The sequence below is a fragment of the Tupaia chinensis genome, unplaced genomic scaffold, assembly GCF_000334495.1.
Source record: "Tupaia chinensis unplaced genomic scaffold, TupChi_1.0 Scaffold000575_1, whole genome shotgun sequence".
Classification (NCBI taxonomy): Eukaryota; Metazoa; Chordata; class Mammalia; order Scandentia; family Tupaiidae; genus Tupaia; species Tupaia belangeri.
In genome coordinates this window covers 846,839-857,540 of record NW_006160089.1, presented here as the reverse complement: position 1 = coordinate 857,540, position 10,702 = coordinate 846,839, and the positions used below count along the sequence as shown (strand labels likewise).

General features: G+C 39.3%; 1 protein-coding gene across 3 annotated transcripts in view; it reads left to right on the top strand.

The window, feature by feature from the left end:
• The first annotated feature begins 5,593 nt into the window (after positions 1 to 5,593).
• The window catches only part of STRBP (spermatid perinuclear RNA binding protein), a 167,013-nt gene continuing 161,904 nt past the window's right edge, over positions 5,594 to 10,702 (top strand). For all 3 annotated transcript variants that reach the window (XR_001371112.2, XR_003551006.1, XM_006158218.3), the window contains exon 1: positions 5,594 to 5,616. The gene's annotated coding sequence lies outside the window, so the exon portion shown is untranslated. The remainder of the gene's footprint in view (positions 5,617 to 10,702) is intronic.

Below are 10,702 nucleotides of genomic sequence, written 5' to 3'. Positions count from 1 at the left end.
TTCAACCACCACACCACCTGCCAGCCCCAGAAATGATTTCTGTTAAAATTGAGAGGAATGGGAACCAGCAGTTAGTGTAATGGCTATGTCGCTGGACTCCCACGTAGTCGATCACGGTTTGCGTCCCGGACCCGGTGGCTTAAAACTTGCGCCAGGCGTGTGTACGTACGTGCGTGCCCAAGATCCCGAGAGGAGAATGGAGGAGAGGGGATTGCGACGTGACCATCCCCCCTGGGGGGTGATTTCTCGCTTTCTGTCTCTATGTCTCTCTGTCTGTCTGGCGAGCGCATGCGCCCTATAGCGAAAACCTCTCCAAAAAAAAAAAAATTGAGAGGAATAAGGGCGATCACTTCAGAGAGACTGGTAGGTAATATTGGTGTTAAGCCACAAAAAACAAAAGTAGGTTTGATTCTGAGAAAATGGAAGAGACATCCATTTGGAGGGAGTGTTTGCAACAAAATAAAAATGCTCAGGATTTTTATGGGCAATAACAAGTGATTCATTTATCAATAGTTAGATCATGGAACCTGAAAAGAACTGGTAGAGCATAAGTTTGGAGAGGAATTTTTGAGTCATCATAGAAGGCCTTGGACCAGAGAATAAGGAATTCTAACTATTCTGTCCTCTATGAGACCCCAGTGAAGGACATTACCAGAATATCTTTATGAATGTAACAACTTTATGTGGAAGTTGAGACTGAAATGCATTGATTTAAATATAATAGTTTTCAGGGAAAATGGCAAAGGTATTGAAAGTGGGGATGGAAAAATGCCTTGGAACTGGTAAAACTTGGTAATGGAATTGAGTTGAGGGACAAGTCTGACTAGGGAGTCAAGACTCCTTTATCAGACAGACAGGGGTGTCCTGAGTAGAAGTAGGGAACCCAAGAGAAGTAAGATTAGCAGGCAAGTTAATTTCATTTTGGTGTTTAGTTTGCAAGTGTAACGATGACATCCAGGTGATGATTGTTCTGGTAAAAAAGAAAATCAGTTCATCTTTTTAGAAAGGATGCGCATCTGTGGCTTTGGTGCCTTCATTTTGATATAGTTAGCTGCCAGAAAAAGAAGATTCAATTGCTGAATATATTGATAGGGTAAGAATTTAGATAATTGATTTGTAAACCTTGACAAGGCATCTGAAATTTTCTTCTGAGGTATGAGTGGCTCTACTTACTGTAGATACGTTTTGCTCTGGGTTGTAAAAGCACTTAATGTGTTCTCAATAATGTGATACAACTTAAAATTGTCCTTTGGGCTTTCTTTACTGAAAGGCTGTGGATCTCTTAGCAGTGTTTGTTTTACCCCTTGGAAGACAGCAGATAAGAGTTCTCAACCAGTAACCTTGATCGTTTTGTTGGGATGAAGGCAGTGCTTATTTGAGTTAAAAAGTTTACCCTGCCCTTTTCTCCCTTAGGATGGAGAACCTCCTTGGAAAAGGACAAGCCTTCTAGCCTAATTAATAGTTGCTAAGGAGTTAATTGCCAAAAGGTTTCTTTTACAACCTACACTTAATAAAATACTTGAAGGAATCAAGATTTACCCTCTATTCCAAGGAAATTAAAAAACTGATCAAGGTTCCTTTAAAGTTATATCCTTTTCAGAGCCCTGTAGCAGGAAGTGCTTTTAACTCAATGGTTATTTAAAGGGAAAAAATTATTTGTGAGATAATGTTGATTAATGCATATAGTTCTAATTTATAGGCTATCTAATGATATATTGTATTTATATTTTTATACTTAATGGATTTAAAAAATATTTAGTTTTATTCATCATCATTATTAGTAGGTTGTCGGAAAAGTCTTGACACATTTTGTTCTAACAAAAATAACCCAATATTTTATAATTTGCTACAGGGCACTTGTTCTCACCAGAGAGAGACAGAAAGTAAAAGTGAGAGAGGGAATGTGAGAAAGTAAGCCTCCAGATTGGGGTCTCAAACCTTGGTGGACTGTGTGGGAGTCCAGAACCTTAAATACCGTGCTCCATGCTGGCCCCCTTAATGCATTTTTTAATAGTTGAAAAAAGGCATCACTTTATTTAAAAACTCCATACCTCAGGCTTGGTTTAAACAGTGACCTTGAGTTAACCATGTTGACATCTCTGTATTAAGTCTTTTCCTTTGTGCTTAGATTATAATGCCAGTGAATATGATTGCCACCTTCATAGTCTTTTGTTTTCTGGTAAATAGGAGTCAACAGATCCAATTGTCCTGAGATGAGAAAACTTTGCTGTTTGGGTATTTGTATTGTTTTAGTATCTGGAGGTATAGTGGTTTTGTCAGATTCAGCATATATTGTAGTTAAAATTTTTTGAAATACAGGCAGTTTTATTTCACATAATTTATTTGCTGGGAATTTTGAAGTATAAAATCCTGTGAGAGCTTTTTTTTCCCCTGCTTTGTTCCAGAGGTTAAGGCAGTAGTCCAAAATCATATACTCAGCTAGTGATAGACTTGGGGGCAGAGGTGGATTTCTTTCTTTTTATTTTATTTTATTTTATTATTATTTTTTCTTTTACTGCCAGAGGGCACATGCACTCACCAAAGAGAAAGGGAGAGAGAGAGAGTACCCCTAGTGGGGCAATGGTCATGCCACAAAATCCCTTCACCTCCGTTTCTCCAACCTGCTGGAATTGGGGCACACAAACACACATGCCTTGCGTGTTTTTCAAGATGCCAGGGCCAGGATTTGAACCACAGTGAGCCATGTGGGAGCTAGCTCCCCTAACCCCAGGCTGTAGGTCTGGCCCTAAAGTTGTCTTCTTTCTAATTCCCTCTCTGTAATGTTCAGTGATCACAAACAAACACCATATCATCCATACGGTTGACTACATGGGAGTCCAGCGACATAGCCATTACGCCAACTGCTGGTCCCCCCTGGATATCTTGACTCCATTTGTGGACTCCTTCCTCAGGTCAGTTAGCCTGCTGCTTCTGAAACATGCAGACCGGAAATAATCAGGTTCAATGGGAATCATTAGCATTTTTTTCTTTATTCCCTCCAAAAACGTTCTTTTTTTAAAGAAATAAACCATTTCTGGGGCTAGCAGGTGTCATGGTGGTTAAGGGCGCTGGACTCCCACATAGCCTATCTCTGTTCAAGTCCAGACCTCGCAGCTTGCTTTCTCTCTCTCTCTTACACACACACACACAAACATACTCTCATACTCGCTCTGCCCTTCTTTGGTAAAATTAAAATAAATAAACTTAAATAAAATAATTCTTTAAAAAACTAAACTATTTCTAACTAAACAATTCAGTGGTGATTGGTACATTCAGCATGTTGGACAGTCACTACCTTTTGTTGCTACAACTCTAACGTTATCCTTTGAGCTCTCCTTTACTGCTCCATCTATGCCTTGTGTAGTTCCAAAACATTTCTATCACTTCAAAGTAAAACCCCTTACCCAATAAGCAGTTTGGAAAAATTTTAAACAATTTTAGAATAAAAATCTTTACAGTGACAGATAGGTTCACTATAGCAAGTATGTATTAGATGTCACACTTAGAGTTTTCTTACCCTGTCTGACTTGTCAGTGAGGAACAAAGAATCAGTAGTAGGTGTAATACAGTACAGACAGCAACAGCATGACGGCATGACGTTAAAAAAGAGTCAGGCACGTCATGATTAGTAATGCTGATAGGAGACAAATGCTCTGTATTTTCTCTAATCTTCATCCTGTCCTTTCAGAATGAGAAAATTGTAAGGCTTGTTCAAGGACTCCAGAATCATTTCACTGGTAAGTGGTGGATCAGGATTCAAATCCATGCTATTTGGCTTGCAAACTTAGGTTTTTTTCCTTCACTAAATTTGGAAGTTGACAGGCAAAAAAAACCCCAACAAATAGTAGGAATCATCTTGCATAGGGGTTAGTACTGTCTTGTACAAGGGAAGAGTTTTTGAGTTAGCTAGTCCTTTTAGTTTCTGTGTATTTCTAGCTGCTTTCTCCTGACCACTTGTGATCTGTATGTGAATAGGGGAAAAACAAAAGAAGAAGTAGCCTTTGGGATGCTGTCATGGATTTTTTATAGGATAATTAGGAGAAGCTACAATGTAACTTCTGAAATTTATTTCTAGAAAATTTCCATTTCTTTTCCTTCTGTTTATTTCTAGGGCATCTTTATTTGATTTGATTTTAAGTTTATGAATTGATCTGCTTGAGTAGTTAATGATTAGTCTTTCCAGTATTGGAACTTGACTGATTTCCCATTTTAAAAAACTTTTTTTTTTTTTTTAAGAGAGATTTTGCTATAGGGCACGTGTGCTTGCCAGAGAGACAAGACACAGAAAGCAAAACTCACCCTCCAGAGGGGATGGCCATGCCACAATCCCTTCTCCATTCTCTTCTTGGGCACGCATGCACATGTGCCTTGCATGAGTTTAAGCTTCTAGGTCCGGGACTCAAACCTCAGTGGACTATGTGGGAATCCAGCAACGCAACCGTTATTACACCATCACACCATCTGCTGGTCCTTTAAGATACTTTTTAAAAGTGATATTTCTAATTTGACCCTGTAGCTGAGTGGTCAAAGGAGCCAGATCCCACATAGCTATCCTACATAGCTGACTGTGACTTGACTCCAAGCCCAGTGGCTCACTAGATGTGTGTGCATGCATGCCCCAAATCCTGACAGGATGAAGAAATGAATAAGGGATTGTGGAATCACACCCCCGCCTACCGGGTCTGGGACTTGAACCACGGTTGACTACATGGGAGTCCAGCGACATAGCCATTACGCCAACTGCTGGTCCCCCCTGGATATCTTGACTCCATTTGTGGACTCCTTCCTCAGGTCAGTTAGCCTGCTGCTTCTGAAACATGCAGACCGGAAATAATCAGGTTCAATGGGAATCATTAGCATTTTTTTCTTTATTCCCTCCAAAAACGTTCTTTTTTTAAAGAAATAAACCATTTCTGGGGCTAGCAGGTGTCATGGTGGTTAAGGGCGCTGGACTCCCACATAGCCTATCTCTGTTCAAGTCCAGACCTCGCAGCTTGCTTTCTCTCTCTCTCTTACACACACACACACAAACATACTCTCATACTCGCTCTGCCCTTCTTTGGTAAAATTAAAATAAATAAACTTAAATAAAATAATTCTTTAAAAAACTAAACTATTTCTAACTAAACAATTCAGTGGTGATTGGTACATTCAGCATGTTGGACAGTCACTACCTTTTGTTGCTACAACTCTAACGTTATCCTTTGAGCTCTCCTTTACTGCTCCATCTATGCCTTGTGTAGTTCCAAAACATTTCTATCACTTCAAAGTAAAACCCCTTACCCAATAAGCAGTTTGGAAAAATTTTAAACAATTTTAGAATAAAAATCTTTACAGTGACAGATAGGTTCACTATAGCAAGTATGTATTAGATGTCACACTTAGAGTTTTCTTACCCTGTCTGACTTGTCAGTGAGGAACAAAGAATCAGTAGTAGGTGTAATACAGTACAGACAGCAACAGCATGACGGCATGACGTTAAAAAAGAGTCAGGCACGTCATGATTAGTAATGCTGATAGGAGACAAATGCTCTGTATTTTCTCTAATCTTCATCCTGTCCTTTCAGAATGAGAAAATTGTAAGGCTTGTTCAAGGACTCCAGAATCATTTCACTGGTAAGTGGTGGATCAGGATTCAAATCCATGCTATTTGGCTTGCAAACTTAGGTTTTTTTCCTTCACTAAATTTGGAAGTTGACAGGCAAAAAAAACCCCAACAAATAGTAGGAATCATCTTGCATAGGGGTTAGTACTGTCTTGTACAAGGGAAGAGTTTTTGAGTTAGCTAGTCCTTTTAGTTTCTGTGTATTTCTAGCTGCTTTCTCCTGACCACTTGTGATCTGTATGTGAATAGGGGAAAAACAAAAGAAGAAGTAGCCTTTGGGATGCTGTCATGGATTTTTTATAGGATAATTAGGAGAAGCTACAATGTAACTTCTGAAATTTATTTCTAGAAAATTTCCATTTCTTTTCCTTCTGTTTATTTCTAGGGCATCTTTATTTGATTTGATTTTAAGTTTATGAATTGATCTGCTTGAGTAGTTAATGATTAGTCTTTCCAGTATTGGAACTTGACTGATTTCCCATTTTAAAAAACTTTTTTTTTTTTTTTAAGAGAGATTTTGCTATAGGGCACGTGTGCTTGCCAGAGAGACAAGACACAGAAAGCAAAACTCACCCTCCAGAGGGGATGGCCATGCCACAATCCCTTCTCCATTCTCTTCTTGGGCACGCATGCACATGTGCCTTGCATGAGTTTAAGCTTCTAGGTCCGGGACTCAAACCTCAGTGGACTATGTGGGAATCCAGCAACGCAACCGTTATTACACCATCACACCATCTGCTGGTCCTTTAAGATACTTTTTAAAAGTGATATTTCTAATTTGACCCTGTAGCTGAGTGGTCAAAGGAGCCAGATCCCACATAGCTATCCTACATAGCTGACTGTGACTTGACTCCAAGCCCAGTGGCTCACTAGATGTGTGTGCATGCATGCCCCAAATCCTGACAGGATGAAGAAATGAATAAGGGATTGTGGAATCACACCCCCGCCTCCACAATTAAAAAAAAAAAAGTAGTGGTTCTGGTCCAGTGATGAATAATTAAAATTACATGTATTGATACTGTAGTTATAGTTTTGCTCCTATTACACAAAACAAAACAGAACCTTATTTTAGCTTTTTTACAGATTGAAAAAACTTTTGTAAGATCACTTGTCAATCATTCCTCTCAAAGCCCCAATTAAGTCACCTCATAAACTTTGTCACTTTTCTCTTGTGTTTTGGCCCAAGTGATGTGATATATATATATTTTCTTTTCAGTAATAAGCATAGGGGTAATATGGTCCAGTACTTTGAGTTTTGGGTAAAATAGATGATATCATGTAAAATATAACTTAACCTGCTACTTTGGATAAAATAATTTTTTTTTTTTTAGGTCATGTGCGCATAACAGGAATATAAGCTATAGCTACAGCGGTCATTTACAAATGTTGTGAGTTTAAGGGTATTGATAGTAATCCAAAGAAGTATAGATTTATGACAGTGACTTTGTGACTTTTGCAAATATCCAAATGATAGGTACTTCTGATTTCAAGCTTTTAAAAACTTTAATTTAAAAAATTTAAAATGCTCTTGTTACCTGGCTCAGATATTATCCATTGCTTTTCTGTTCTGCCCAAAGGATGAGGTTTTATTGTCTTTGGAATTAGCAGAAATGTACAAAGGACAGGCTTTGGAGTTGGTCACAGTTGTTTTCAAATCCTTTCTTTCAACATTTAGTAGCTCTAAGTAAGGCCTCTCATATTTTAAAATGAATATAATACGGTACCACAATTCTGCAGAGCAAGATTAGAGATTATGAGAGATGGTGTTTTGAAAGGGCTCACCATAGTATCTGGAACATAGCAAATTGTGTTCACATTGGAGTGTTAATGGAAGAAGTCTCAATTTTGATAGCCTAGACAATATCACAAATGCAAATTTAGTGAAATTTCACCTGTATGTACACTGTCCTCCAAGCAGTAGGATTTTTCTTGACATTTTTGTTTCCTTGCATGTGTTGAAAAGTCATTTGTCAGTTTTCACTATTTCCTGTAGCTTGCCCATCCTTTTCTCAGAAATGCTTGGCAGATATCTCTATTGATTATTGTGTAGTTTACCTCAAAGACTAGATGGTGCTCTGCAAGCTAATGATTAGGCATGTGGTCCCTTATAGCAATCCTTCAGTTAGGTGTTCCTATGTGGCATGCTAGCAGGTGCTTGTTTACCAACTTTAGAGGTGCCAGCTGGCTGAAGGCCCAAGCTTACGTCAAAGAAGGAAGCTTTGGCTATCAGGAATGAAAGACGTATACAGTACCTATTCGGTGCTTATATGTTTTATGGTGATTTTTTTTTTCTCCTATAGGGTGCGTGCGCTCGCCAGAAAGAGAGAGGCAGAGAGATAGAAAGCGAGAAATCAACCCCGCAGGGGGGATGGCCACACCGCAATCCCTTTTCCTCCATTCTCCTTTTGGGATCCTGGGCATGCACGCACATACGCCTGGTCTGAGTTCAAGCCACTGGGTCTGGAACTCAAACCGTGGTCGACTACATGGGATTCCAGTGACCTAGCCATTATGCTAACTGCTGGTCCCCTTATGGTGATTATTAATATCAAAGCATGAAAGGCCACAGCCTAGCTTATTATTTTTTTTTGGGGGGTGGGGAGGTTTTTGCTATAGGGCATGTGTGCTGGCCAGAAAGACAGAGAGACAGAGACAGAAAGTGAGAAATCACCACCCCTGGGGGGTGGGAGGATGGCCACACTGCAGTTCCTTCTCCTCTGTTCTCCTCTTGGGATCTTGGGCATGCACGCACACGCACCTGGCGTGAGTTCAAGCCACTGGGTCCGGGACTCAAACTGTTGGACTACATGGGAGTCCAGCGACATAGCCATTACACTAACTGCTGGTCCCTAGCCTATTGATCTTACTCATTATTTCCCCATTATTTGTATTGTTTTTCTTGTTCTGTTCAAAACATTTAAAAGGCCTTTTATTCTGTAACTGTAGGGTTGAGGTTTTGATGAATCATAGTCTAAGAATATTAGCTATGGAGAGGACTTTGGAGATCAACTAGACCAACCCTCTTATCTTATACATGAGAAAGCTGGCTGAGAAAAGTTATGACTTGCTCAGGGACATAGAGTAAGTGACAGTCTGAATTCCAGTCCGGCGTTATGAAGGTACCCTGGTAGACTGGAGAGAGTACTGGACTTTGAAGTCACACGTCTGATTTTGAGTCCTGTGTTGTCTGTTATTAACTGTGTGACCTTTGGCAAGTAAATCTGAGTCACTTTCATGCTCCGTGTTATTTATTTGCGGGGTCCTGGGGATTATGAGATAATGTAAGTACAGCGCAGTGCTTGGCATTGGCTGTGGGCTCAGTAAGTGCTGTCTGCTCTGTTGTATTATTTTTCTTGATTACTTGAAACAGGTCATATGGCTAAGTGATTATTCTTTATGAATTGGGAATCAATGAGAATGGTTGATGTTTTTGCCAGAGCCTTTCACTGAAAATCTAAGTTGTTGGTTTATTGGAGGAGGATTGCTCACTGCCAATGAGTGCAAAACATTTGTCAAGATCTTATTGACTACTCTTCCAGGTTGTACAGTGTTGGCATGGTTTCTTCCTGGGAAATATCTGTATTTCCCAAGTAAAATGCACAGAGGCCCTAGCTTGGGGAATGCCAAACTCAGCCTACATTTATTTGCATTAGAGAGCAAGTATCAGATTTTTTTTTCTTAAGCTCAGGACCATTTTACACTTTTAAAAAAATTAATTTTTATATTTTGCGATAGGGTGCATGCACTTGCCAGAGAGAAAGATAAAGAGAGATACAAAGTGAGAAAGTACCCCTCTCAGGAGGTATGGTCATGCCACAATTCCTTCTCTATTCTCCTCCTAGGGTTTTGGACACACATGAACAACACCTGGCATAATTTTCACACCTCCAGGTCCAGAACTCGAACCGTAGATGGCCATGTGGGAACCCAATGCCATAATCGCCGTATCTCCTGCTGGCCCCCCAAATTGCTATTTTTAATGAAAAATGAATAGTTTTTCTTTCTTTGTTTTTTAAAATTTTACTATAATAACATTACTCCTTGAGTTAAAGTCACATTTTAAATAGTATTGTGGCTTACAAAGATTGAGGGAAAAAATTCATTTGTACTGGCAGTCAGCCAATATTTTATAAGCTACAATTTTCCTCTGAATAGCTGGTGGTTTGTAGCTCCATAATTTGTGGTTCTTCTGAACTTGTAAAAAAGATTATACAAATTTAAAAATGACCTTATCACTTCAATGTTTTAAGCAACATACACTGTCAAATTCTGTTACGTATAAGTATTCTTGTTTTTCTTAATTTTCCTGGGCTGTGAATCTCTAAGTTAATAATTCATATGGTATAACTGGAATTCTACCCTCTTCCCTCCAAAAAACTTAAAGTAAACCCAGAAACCCAAAACTACTTTAGTAACAAAACAGGCATAATTAAAGGCAAAAGAAGTGTGTGTCTCTGTTCATTTGCCAAAATCCTTGTAGTATTCATGTTTCCCATTGCTCAGCCACTACCGCCTGTATGTGTTGAATTATGTGATGTGTGAGTTTGTTTGGGTGTGCTTAGATGTTCTTATGTGACATTTAGTTTGAAATCAGTTTTTTTGGTGATGCTGTCACTTGCTTTTTTCACATACAGTGGAAAGGAACACTCCTTTTGAAATGCTTCATGGTTCTCTGTCTTGTTCTTATGGTTTATGTGAAGGTAGATTTATGAAAATCACAAGATTATTGTAAATGCTTTCTTTGGATTTTTAGGTTAAAGCCTAAATGGAGTATAACCTTTTTGCTTGAAAGATTTTTTTAAAGAATTATTTAATTAGGACCAGCAGTTAGCGTAATGGCTATGTTGCTGAATTCCCGTGTAGCCGATCGCGGTTTGAGTGCGGTTTGAGTGCCGGACCCGGTGGCTTAAAACTCATGCCAGGCGCGTGGGCGTGCATGCCCAAGATCCTGAGAGGAGAATGGAGGAGAAGGGATTGCGGCATGGCCATACCCAAGGGGGGTGATTTCTTGCTTTCTGTCTCTCTGTCTCTCTCTGTCTTTCTGGCGAGCGCACGCACCCTATAGCAAAAACTTCTCCAAAAAAAAAAAAAATTAAT